Source organism: Coregonus lavaretus (assembly GCF_964263955.1).
Source record: "Coregonus lavaretus genome assembly, contig: HAP1_SCAFFOLD_969, whole genome shotgun sequence".
Taxonomy (NCBI): Eukaryota; Metazoa; Chordata; class Actinopteri; order Salmoniformes; family Salmonidae; genus Coregonus; species Coregonus lavaretus.
In genome coordinates, this window is record NW_028165999.1 from 9,561 (window position 1) to 22,695 (window position 13,135).

A 13,135-nucleotide genomic window follows, 5' to 3' on the forward strand; every position below is an offset into this window, starting at 1 on the left:
CTTTGAGGTAGTCCCTCCCCGTTTCAGCCCATTTGCTTTAGTTTCGTCCTAATGAATACGACCCTGCTCTCATGCATATAAAATTAACTGAGAGTCAGGACGACACTGATCCCCTCCTCAGACACAACTAAAGACTATGAGCAGGTGTGCTGCTACTGTATTCCTACTGTATTATTACTGTATTTCAGTACATAACCCCCACTCCCTTGTATAACTTGACAGTAAAACACCTTCCACCATGCCGTTGATAGTGCTGCCTACGTGTGGGTGCCCTGTTGTTCTCCTGCGTGGCCTTCAGTGTGGCTGCCCACGGGACCTCCCTCTCCCGGGTGAGACTGTTGTGTGTTCTGCTGGGCCTTCAGCTTCACTGGGACCCTGCTGGTGCTGCTGGTGGAGCACTTTGGCCTTCCAGGCCCGAGCCCCTGTCACCTGGAATAACTTCCCCATCACCATGGCCTGCTACGCCACCCTGCTCTGCCTCTCTGCGTCCATCATCTTCCCCGTCTACTTCCTCAAGGGCCAGCAGAACCACGGGGAGGCCCGGACAGACGCATCACCTCCAAAGTCTTCTCCTGCCTGGCCACCGTGGCTGTTGTCATGTACCTGACAGCCACCATCATCTGGCCCGTGTTCCAGTTTGACAATCGTTACAACCGACCCCAAACCTGGCAGCAGCCCATACTGGTGACAGTTGCCGTGCTCACCGCTTTCAACTTCCTGCTTTATCTGAACAACCTGGCCTACTCAGCACACCTGGTGTTTGTCAGTGTGTGAGAGAGGAGGGAGGATGGAGAGAAACTACTTTGTCAAATTAATTCACTTGCTCTTTGAAAATCTGAAACTATTTCTCAATTGCCTTTATCTTCACCAAGGAAATGGAAAGACATTTCTGAAATATCTAACTGTAGATAATGTATTATTTAGGCTACAGTTGGGCTAAAAAAAATTTGTTTAAAAAAAAGTACTGCAATGTGGATATAACTGCACCATCAGTGGCATATTTCAGAAATGTCACCTATGTATTTCACTACATAGGTTATTGTTAGATAATTGTCACATTAACCATGTACTGTTGCTATAGCACAGGCATTTTGAAAAGTAACTTTTGCACCAAGGTATCTGTTTGATCTGATCAGCCTGTCAGAGAGTCTGAGTGTCTGGTTGAGGTGCTCTGTTAATGTTCACAAGAGTAGTAATAACAGTAAGCATAGCTGGAGGAATTGTTGCTGGGGGAGCAATAAGAGGGGGGATAGTCGGAGCTGCTGCAGCAGAGGATGCAGAGACACCAGCAGAGGCAGCAGAGAAAGGAGCTGGGGCAGTCTGGGAGGAGGGTAAGGCAGTCTGGGAGGGGGGTAAGGCAGTCTGGGAGGAGGGTAAGGCAGTCTGGGAGGGGGGTAAGGCAGTCTGGGAGGAGGGTAAGGCAGTCTGGGAGGGGGGTAAGGCAGTCTGGGAGGAGGGTAAGGCAGTTTTGGAGAATACTGAAGGTATTGTGGACAAAGTAAGATGTGTGTCAGAGGGGTACAGCAAACTGAGTTTGAGTTAAGAAAAGAAGTAGCAGGAGAACTGTAGGTATAAAAATACACCGGTGAAATGAGTGAATGAGTGATAACAACGTGTTTCAATAGTTTACTATACACACCAGTCAGTACTATACCACAGAAGAAGAAAATCTGTTCAAACAAATAATAAACATTTCAGACAAATCAAATGTTGTAACATGTCATTGTTTTAATATAATTACTGTAGCAAATGTTTTACTTCAATGTTTTCACAGAATGACAGTAGCACTTTTTTATTTCAATGTTTTATCAGAATTACGGTAGAAAATGTTTGATTTCAATGTTTTAAAATAATTACAGTAGCACATTTTTTATTTCAATGTTTTACAGAATTACAGTAGCAAATGTTTGATTGCTAATTTCAAATGATTAAAATAAAAAGTATTTCCTTTCAATGTAAATTATGTAATGAGTAAAATGAAAAACGCACACAGAAAAAGAACACAGTATATATATATAACATGAATGATTATAAGATGTCATTATAACACTGTATGAGTTTAAACAACTGGAGACAGAGAAGTGGCTCATAAAATCTTGATGACTTTTTATATGATTACTATGATCAATTGTTTATTTACTCTTTTAAATGATTACAGTAGGATTGTGTCCTGGTTGATTGAATTGCTTGCAAAAACAATAAAAGAGCAAATCGTTCACAATCTGATGGATATTTCTGTGTATATTACAACATGCAATTATCAAAAGCATAAGAGGTAGAGCAGTTTAGAGTTGATTTTTAATCCATCTATCTGCATATTTCAAGACATGGCATATGAGAGTGCAGTAAGATACCAAATGGGGTGGACCATACTATTCTCGTCAAAGATTTTGAAAAAACTTTAACTTAAAAACTGGAAATCAAATGATCCTCCATCACTACAACAGTGAATTAATCAAATGTATTATTTAAATATTGAAAAGGTGTGGGCTACGGAGAAAAATAGAACAGCGGATTTGAGGCCATATAGAGTGCTAATGCACTGGAAAGATCCAGGGGATGAAAGATGAGGGGGAGAGTCGTTGAGACATACACTACGGTCAACATTTTTTAACACACATTCATTCAAGGGTTGTCTTTATTTTTACTATTTTCTACATTGTAGAATAATAGTGAAGACATGAAAACTATGAAATAACACGTATGGAATCATGTAGTAACCAAAAAAGTGTTAAATAAATCAAAATATATTTGAGATTCTTCAAATAGCCACCCTTTGCCTTGATGGCAGCTTTGCACACTCTTGGCATTCTCTCAACCAGCTTCACCTGGGATACTTTTCCAACAGTCTTGAAGGAGTTCCCACATATGCTGAGCACTTGTTGGCTGCTTTTACTTCACTCTGTGGTCCGACTCATTCCAAACCATCTCAATTTGGTTGAGGTCGGGGGATTATGGAGGCCAGGTCATCTGATGCAGCACTCCATCACTCTCCTTCTTGGTAAAATAGCCCTTACACCACCTGGAGGTGTGTTGAGTCATTGTCCTGTTGAAAAACAAATGATAGTCCAACTAAGCCCACACCAGATGGCATGGCCTATCGCTGCAGTATGCTGTGGTACCATGCTGATTAAGTGTGCCTTGAATTCTAAATAAATTAAAGACATTGTCACCAGCAAAGCACCCCCACACCATAACACCTCCATGCTTTACGGTGGGAAATACACATGCAGAGATCATTTGTTCACCCACACCGCGTCTCAAAAAGACATAGCAGTTGGAACCAAATAACTCCAATTTGGACTCCAGACCAAAGGACAAATTTCCACCGGTCTAATGTCCATTGCTTTTGTATCTTGACCAAAGCAAGTCTCTTATTATTATTGGTGTCCTTTAGTAGTGGTTTCTTTGCAGCAATTCGACCATGAAGGCCTGATTCACACAGTCTCCTCTGAACAGTTGATCTTGAGATGTGTCTGTTACTTCAACTCTGTGAAGCATTTATTTGGGCTGCAATTTCTGAGGCTGGTAACTCTAATGAACTTATCCTCTGCAGCAGAGGTAACTCTGGGTCTTCCTTTCCTGTGCCGGTCCTCATGAGAGCCAGTTTCATCATAGCGCTTGATGGTTTTTTGCGACTGCACTTGAAGAAACATTCAAAGTTCTTGACGTTTTCCGTATTAACTGACCTTCATGTCTTAAAGTAAGGATGGACTGTATTTTCTCTTTGCTTATTTGAGCTGTTCTTGCCATAATATGGACTTGATCTTTTACCAAATAGGGCTATCTTCTGTATAACCCCCTTACCTTGTCACAACACAACTGATTGGCTCAAACACATTAAGAAGGAAATAAATTCCACAAATTAAGTTTTAAGAAGGCACACCTGTTAATTGAAATGCATTCCAGGTGACTACCTCATGAAGCTGGTTGAGAGAATGCCAAGAGTGTGCAAAGCTGTCATCAAGGCAAAGGGTTGATACTTTGAAGAATCGCAAATATAAAATATATTTTGATTTGTTTAACACTTTTTTGGTTACTACATGATTCCATATGTGTTATTTCATAGTTTTGATGTCTTCACTATTATTCTACAATGTAAAAAATAGTCAAAATAAAGAAAAACCCTTGAATGAGTAGGTGTGTCCAAACTTTTGACGGGTAGTTGATATATATAATAACTCTAATGAACTTATCCTCTGCAGCAGAGGTAACTCTGGGTCTTCCTTTCCTGTGCCGGTCCTCATGAGAGATAGTTTCATCGTAGCGGTTGATGGTTTTTGCAACTGCACTTGAAGAAACTTTTAAAGTTCTTGAAATTTTCTGGATTGAAGAATCTCAAATATATAATATATTTTGATTTGTTTAACACTTTCTTGGTTTCTACGTGATTCCATATGGGTTATTTCATAGTTGTGATGTCTTCACTATTACTCTACAATGTAGAAAATTGTAAAAATTAAGAAAAACCCTTGAATGAGTAGGTGTTCTAAAACTTTTGACCGGTAGTGTATATCCATTGATTCTTGAAGAATATAACTTATAAATGCCTCATGAGCTTAGTTCAACTGTCACACTCCATGAGAACACAAAATATAAGCTTGTTTTCTCCAATGTTTGTAAACATTGTAAACGTTAACAAACACTGAATAGCCTCATAACATGGTTAAAACAATTTTTTTAAATATCATGGATGGTCAGTGCTTGCATCCATAGGTCTGTCTATTAATCTGAGAGTAGTTACATTTTCCCATCCCTCAGCTTTTTACCCAAAACAGAGGCGGGGTGTACGGTTTTGTTATTGTTTCATCTGTGGATTTGCCCTTTAAACAGCTACATATTATCAAAATATCAAAGTGTCACCAACAAAAAGGTAAACAATAGGCCTGTAGCAAATGCAGCATATGGCATTCATTTTTCATATGTAAATAGCACTTTTCAGTAGTGTTCAAAGTATGCCATTCCATGAGAGCAGCATTTATTTTTCAACTCTAACGCCCAATCAGTCCTCCATGACAATAAAATCATAAACAGTAGAGTAGGGCTGGCTAATAAGTACTTAGTTTTGGGGTCATGCTCAGGTAAAACAATTAGGATAATCTATACTATTTCCAAATCCTATTCTTGAAGGGGTACAACAATTATTGGAATGAATGGAATTCTGATAGACTTTGGTTTTTAATGTAAATATATAATGTAATCATATTATTATATGTAGTAAAAAGCGATGGGTTAGAAGAAGCCTACATAACCAACCCATAAAGTAAAATTTTACATCCATATATTGCCAGCTATGTAAACTTTAACATTGATATATCCTGCAATAGATGTCGTTCAATTGGTAACATACCTTTTTGTCTTCTTCTAATGCCTCTTAAGGGGAAAGTAATCTAAAAGTAACGGAATGTAATCAGATTACGTTTCTGAGTTTGGGTTATCCAAAGGTTACGTTACTGATTACAATTTTGGACAGGTAATTAGTAACTGTAACAGATTACATTTAGAAAGCAACCTACCCAACCCTGGTTATATGAAACTCTACCTTAGTCTCTTCTGACTCCAACCTGACCAAGTGTTCAAAAGCATCACCTCCACCATCTTCTCCTGCCTTCTTGGTTGAACAACTGATGTAGCCTACAATCCATCTAACACAATGGTTTTGATGCAACTGATATTACTGTGATGCAACAAAGCGTTTGTCTGTACAAACAAATACAAGGGTTTGAGAGAGAGTACCAACTGGTGTCTCCATGTGAGCACACACCTCTCCAAAGTGTACACAGTTCCTAAGCAATTTCAATGCACATTCATGTCTCAAAGAAGAGACTTCAACTATAAGGTACCTTTTTGAGCTCTCCAAGCTGTGACATTGAGGAACTAGAGCAAGCACACTTTTAGTTGTTCTGTTTGGAACACAACCCTGCATCCCTGCCATCACACAATTATTGGTGTTGTTTATGCAATCCAAAAACGTTCCATGAAAAATTGCAATCTGGGTCAGGTGGGCATGATTTGAAAGCTTGTTCTATTGCATCATGTCTAGCTAAGTTACAAAATGTTATCTTACAGTGTTAGCCTTTCACAAGGCAATTCAGAGAAACAGATAGTAATTTTGGTGCGCATAGAAAGGAGTCATGAGTGCATTCAGGTGCGTGTGCTGGAAAATCTTCTTCACAATAAACAAATATAGGCTCATTCTGTTCAGAATAACCCAGGGTATGACGACATGTCATCTGGTACCTGTACATCAAACATAGCTATCATAAACATTGACACTGTATATGACATGAGTTTTATGATTTGGAAACTGGAAGTGCACATGCAGTGACCTTCTTGCCAATTGAACTTAGCCACTGCCCAAGCCGATGTTCCCAAAAGCCAAACGGCAAAAACATTCAATGAGATCCAGGGTGCAACAAAATAGATGATTTATTTTTCCTATATCTACCAAAAATTATTCTCCAATCAATTTAAGGCATAGATTAATTGACATGAAAATACATAACATGGTCTGTTTGTTTATCCTATAACTAACACACTTACCACAGTACAATAAATGGGCATGCGGGGGAGCCAAAAACGAAGGTACACTAATAACAAAAGAATAGATCTCAATCAGGTAAACATAAATCATAAAGGTACCTAATATTTCATCATATATATTCATATTTCATATATACAGTGCCTTCGGAAAGTATTCAGACCCCTTGACTTTTTCCACATTTTGTTACATTACAGCCTTATTAAAACATTTATTCAATTGCTTTTTCCCCTCATCAATCTACACACAATACCCCATAATGATGAAGCAAAAACAGGTTTTTCAATTTTTTGGCTAATTTATTAAAAAATTAATACAGAAATATCACATTTTAAAAGTATTCAGACCCTTTACTCAGTACTTTGTTGAACCACCTTTGCACTAATTACAGCCTATAGTCTTCTTGGGTATGACACTACAAGCTTGGCACACCTGTATTTGGGGAGTTTCTCCCATTCTTCTCTGCAGATCCTCTCAAGCTCTGTCAGGTTGGATGGGGAGAGTTGCTGCACAGCTTTTTCAGGTCTCTCCAGAGATGTTCAATCGGGTTCAAGTCCGGGCACTGGGAATTGTCCCGAAGCCACTCCAGTGTTGTCTTGGCTGTGTGCTTAGGGTCGTTGTCCTGTGGGAAGGTGAACCTTCGCCCCAGTCTGAGGTCCTAGGTGCTCTGGAGCAGGTTTTCATCATGGATCAATCTGTACTTTGCCTTGATCCTGACTAGTGTCCCAGTCCCACTGCTGATAAACACCCTGACAGCATGATGCTGCCACCACCATGCTTCACCGTAAGGATGGTGCCAGGTTTCCTCCCGACGTGAAGCTTGACATTGTCTCCAGAGTGGCGCAGTGGTCTAAGGCACTGCATCGCAGTGCTAGCTGTGCCACTGGAGATCTTGGTTCGAATCCAGGTTTGAACCGGGAGACGCATGGGGCAGCACACAATTGGCCCAGTGTCTTCCAGGGTAGGGGAGGGAATGGCCGGCAAGGATGTAGCTCAGTTGGTAGAGCATGGTGTTTGCAATGCCAGGGTTGTGGGTTTGATTCCAACGGGGGGCCAATATGAAAAAATAATGTATGCACTCACTAACTGTAAGTTGCTCTGGATAAGAGCATCTGCTAAATGACTAAAATGTCATTCAGGCCAAAGTATTCAATCTTGGTTTCATCAGACCAGAGAATCTTGTTTCTCATGGTCTGAGAGTCTAGGTGCCTTTTGGCAAACTCCAAGCAGCCTGTCATTTGCCGTTTACTGAGGAGTAGCTTCCAGCTGGCCACTCTACCATAAAGGCCTTGTTGGTGGAGTGCTGCAGAGATGGTTGTCCTTCTGGAAGGTTCTCCCATCTCCACAGAGGAACTCTAGAGCTCTGTCAGAATGACCATCGGGTTCTTGGTCACCTCCCTGACCAAGGCCCTTTTCCCCCGATTGCTCAGTTTGGCCGGGTGGCCAGCTCTAGGAAGAGTATTGGCGGTTCCAAACTTCTTCCATTGAAGAATGATGGAGGCCACTGTGTTCTTGGGGACCTTACAGTTTTTGGTATCCTTCCCCAGATCTGTGCATCGACACTATCCTGTCTAGGAGCTTTACAGACAATTCCTTCGACCTCATGGCTTGGTTTTTGCTCTGACATGCATTGTCAACTAACTGTGGGACCTTTTATAGACAGGTGTGTGCCTTTCCAAATTATGTCCAATCAATTGAATTTACCACAGGTGGACTCCAATTAAGTTGTAGAAACATCTCAAGGCTGATAAATGGAAACAGGATGTGACTGAAATCAATTTTGAGTCTCATAGCAAAGGGTCTGAATACTTACGTAAATAACATTTTTCTGATTTTTCTGTTTAATAAATTACCTAAAATTTGTAAAAACCTGTTATCGCTTAGTCATTATGGGGTATTGTGCGTAGATTGCTGAGTATTTTTTTAAAATATATTTTAAAATACAGTGAGGGAAAAAAGTATTTGATCCCCTGCTGATTTTGTACGTTTTCCCACTGACAAAGAAATGATCAGTCTATAATTTTAATGGTAGGTTTATTTGAATAGTGAGAGACAGAATAACAACGAAAAAATCCAGAAAAACGCATGTCAAAAATATTATAAATTGATTTGCATTTTAATGAGGGAAATAAGTATTTGACCCCCTCTCAATCAGAAAGATTTCTGGCTCCCAGGTGTCTTTTATACAGGTAACGAGCTGAGATTAGGAGCACACTCTTAAAGGGAGTGCTCCTAATCTCAGTTTGTTACCTGTATAAAAGACACCTGTCCACAGAAGCAATCAATCAATCAGATTCCAAACTCTCCACCATGGCTAAGACCAAAGAGCTCTCCAAGGATGTCAGGGACAAGATTGTAGACCTACACAAGGTTGGAATGGGCTACAAGACCTTCGCCAAGCAGCTTGGTGAGAAGGTGACAACAGTTGGTGCGATTATTCGCAAATGGAAGAAACACAAAATAACTGTCAATCTCCCTTGGCCTGGGGCTCCATGCAATATCTCACCTCGTGGAGTTGCAATGATCATGAGAACGGTGAGGAATCAGCCCAGAACTACACGGGAGGATCTTGTCAATGATCTCAAGGCAGCTGGGCCATAGTCACCAAGAAAACAATTGGTAACACACTACGCCGTGAAGGACTGAAATCCTGCAGTGCCCGCAAGGTCCCCCTGCTCAAGAAAGCACATATACATGCCCGTCTGAAGTTTGCCAATGAACATCTGAATGATTCAGAGGAGAACTGGGTGAAAGTGTTGTGGTCAGATGAGACCAAAATGGAGCTCTTTGGCATCAACTCAACTCACCGTGTTTGGAGGAGGAGGAATGCTGCCTATGACCCCAAGAACACCATCCCCACCGTCAAACATGGAGGTGGAAACATTATGCTTTGGGGGTGTTTTCTGCTAAGGGGACAGGACAACTTCACCGCATCAAAGGGACGATGGACGGGGCCATGTACCGTCAAATCTTGGGTGAGAACCTCCTTCCCTCAGCCAGGGCATTGAAATGGGTCGTGGATGGGTATTCCAGCATGACAAAGGAGTGGCTCAAGAAGAAGCACATTAAGGTCCTGGAGTGGCCTAGCCAGTCTCCAGACCTTAATCCCATAAAAAATCTGTGGAGGGAGCTGAAGGTTCGAGTTGCCAAACGTCAGCCTCAAAACCTTAATGACTTGGAGAACATCTGCAAAGAGGAGTGGGACAAAATCCCTCCTGAGATGTGTGCAAACCTGGTGGTCAACTACAAGAAACGTCTGACCTCTGTGATTGCCAACAAGGGTTTTGCCACCAAGTACTAAGTCATGTTTTGCAGAGGGGTCAAATACATATTTCCCTCACTAAAATGCAAATCAATTTATAACATTTTTTACATGCATTTTTGTTTTGTTATTCTGTCTCTCACTGTTCAAATAAACCTACCTTTAAAATTATAGACTGATCATGTCTTTGTCAGTGGGCAAACGTACAAAATCAGCAGGGGATCAAATACTTTTTTCCCTCACTGTAAGTCTGTAACGTAACAAAAGGTGGAAAAAGTCAAGGGGTCTGAATACTTTCCGAAGGCACTGCCTACACTCACACATACATGGAGCTCTTTATGTTCTGTCTTTTATATAAATATCTGTAAATCGGCTCTAACATACTGGCCCCTAATTGTTAACTGCACTGAATGCATAACAATGAATTAATATTTTTTTTATATAGAGCCAATACACAAGACATACTATACCAGAGCAGTATTACGGTTCATAGCTATATATAAATGTACAAGGTCCCAATATAGGACAAGAGTCCATTGATCTCAGTCCCAGATTTGAAGTGTTCAACATCCAGAAATTCAAGAGTTTGACGTCCAAGAATCAGAGGTGAACGTGATTCAAATATGGAGCTCTGTGTATGTCTGTGTGTGTGTGTGTGTGTGTGTGTCTCAGTCAGCCGCCTCCAGGAGCAGACAGAGTTTATTGATAGGTCTCTGTAAGATGTTGGTCTTGGTCTTAACCATGTCACACCGGACAAGAACTTTGGCCCCTGGCAAAATTACACCAGGACTGAAATTTCTCTTAGTTTTGTTCCACTTGTTCCGCTCCTGCATAAGTGGAGGATACTCCCTTATCCGTCTCTTCCAGAAGAGGTCAGTGATATATTGTACTTGCTTCCATCTCATTCGTGAGTATAGGTCTCCTCTCTGGAATAGTCCTGGTGGCAGGACTTGCTTTGCTTTCAAATGAAGCAAATGGTTTGGAGTCAGGTGTTCTAGATCAGTAGGGTCATTTGTCGCAGTTGTGATTGGTCTGTCATTCATGATCGCCTCAACTTCACTCAATGCTGTCTGCAAAGCTTCATCATCCAGTACTTGCTCTTTAAGGACTAAGTAGAGGATTTTTTTCACCAGTCGGATCAACCTCCCCCATACTCTCCCATGGTGGTCTCCAGAGGGAGGGTTCTTTCAATCATTATCCTAGCTCACCTTTATGGGGCTGAAATAATCTTTGCCCACATGGGTGAAAGGCGGCAAATCAGGTGACACGCAATCTTGTGGAAGGTCGGCCATCTTCTGTTCTCTAGCTTGCATCCACCTGCAGAAGACACAACTCTTAAGTATCTTCCTTGCTAAGGAGTTGGCACAGGGTATCCAATATTGCTGGCGAAGTCTGGAAAGCATGTGACCTCTCCCAGTGGGGCCAACCTGCTCATGGATGTGGAGTAACATCATTCTGGAGATGTGGGAGTCTTTGGGCAGGATCACAGGATTCTTTAGTTCGGTAGGCATAGCAGCTTTGCTTAACCTTTCTCCCACTCTCAGAATGCCATTGTCAACAATTGGATCAAGCTTACAGATTGAGCCGCTTCCCTTGGCACATTGACTTCCTTTCACAACAAGTTCCATTTCTTGTTTAAAGTGCTGTCTTTGCTCAAATTGAATGATGACCTTTTCTGCTTCGTCTAGGTTATCCACAGACAGACTTTTTTTTCCAAATGTCAGTTTGAACTTGTTAATTTGTTCATTCAGTGAGTTTGTTAGACTCTGATCTAAAACTGGATCTGTTTTTGTAAAAACTTTCCTTTTCTGGCTTAACTGTAGCAGAAGTCTCTTCAGTTACAGCATCCAGGCAACTGCTTTCTTCAAGCTGTTCCATGTCGAGTAGTACTCAATTAGTTTGCTGGTCGGACTCTTTTCTCCCACACATTCTGGTCCTTTGAGCCACCTCTTTGAGTTCAGTAAAGTTTCAACATGTAACCCTCTTGAGGCATCGTCAGCTGGGTTGTGATTGGAGTTCAAATACCTCCACTGTTTTGCTTTTGATAGATCACGGATCACAGCAACCCTATTAGCCACAAAGGTATGGAATCTCTTGGTATCGTTGCGGATGTATTTTAGCACAGACTGGCTGTCTGTCCAGAAAGTTGACTCCTCGAGTTCAATCTGGAGCTCCAACCTTAACATCCTGTCCACTCGCACTGCCAAAATTGCAGCGGCAAGTTCCAGTCTGGGGATTGTCATCTACTTGAGTGGATTCACCCTTGATTTCCCCAGCATGAATGTGATGTGGACCTTTTCCATACCGTTTGTGAACCTAAGGTAACTTGCCGTGCCATTTGGGCTCCCGAGTGGCGCAGAGGTCTAAGGCACTGCATCTCAGTGCTAGAGGCATCACTACAGACCCTGGTTCGATTCGTCATTGTAAATAAGAATTTGTTCTTAACTGACTTGCCTAGTTAAAGAAATATATATATATATATATAAAAAACTTGTTCATTTGAGTCACCAAAGTGATGCAGCTGTGTAGTCTTGACAGGCATCATGTACCTGTCAATCTCGAATCTGGACAGCTGGCCCAGCTTTGAGAGCCATCTCTTCCATGAAATAAAGTGTTCTTTGGGGATGACTTTGTCCCATCTACACTTTAGCTTGCAAAGATCTTGAAGAATTTGCTTTGCCTTTAAAAAAGATGAATGGGGCGAGGAAACCTAAGGGATCGTAAACAGCTGACAGTTGAGAGAATACCTCTTACATTCTTTTACATTTTCGTCATTTAGCAGACACTCTTATCCAGAGCGACTTACAAATTGGTGCATTCACCTTATGATAGCCAGTGGGACAACCACTTTACAATATGTTTTTTTTTTTTTTTTTTTTTTGCGTGGGGTAAGGGGGGATAGAAGGATTACTTTATCCTATCCCAGGTATTCCTTAAAGAGGTGTCTCCGGAAGGTGGTGAGTGACTCCGCTGTCCTGGCATCATGAGGGAGCTTGTTCCACCATTGGGGTGCCAGAGCAGCAAACAGTTCTGACTGGGCTGAGCGGGAACTGTGCTTCCGCAGAGGTAGGGGGGCCAGCAGGCAAGAGGTGGATGAACGCAATGCCCTCGTTTGGGTGTAGGGACTGATCAGAGCCTGAAGGTACGGAGGTGCCGTTCCCCTCACAGCTCCGTAGGCAAGCACCATGGTCTTGTAGCAGATGCGAGCTTTAACTGGAAGCCAGTGGAGTGTGCGGAGGAGCGGGGTGACATGAGAGAACTTGGGAAGGTTGAACACCAGACGGGCTGCGGCGTTCTGGATGAGTTGTAGGGGTTTAATGGCACAGGCAGGG

At 41.7% G+C, this 13,135-nt stretch overlaps 1 pseudogene across 1 annotated transcript in view; it reads left to right on the plus strand.

Moving 5' to 3' along the window:
- Positions 1–251: 251 nt before the first annotated feature.
- The window catches only part of LOC311115210 (myeloid-associated differentiation marker homolog), a 91,506-nt pseudogene continuing 78,622 nt past the window's right edge, over positions 252–13,135 (plus strand). The window contains exon 1 of the transcript in view: positions 252–411. The product of the transcript in view is annotated as a myeloid-associated differentiation marker homolog (transcript). The remainder of the gene's footprint in view (positions 412–13,135) is intronic.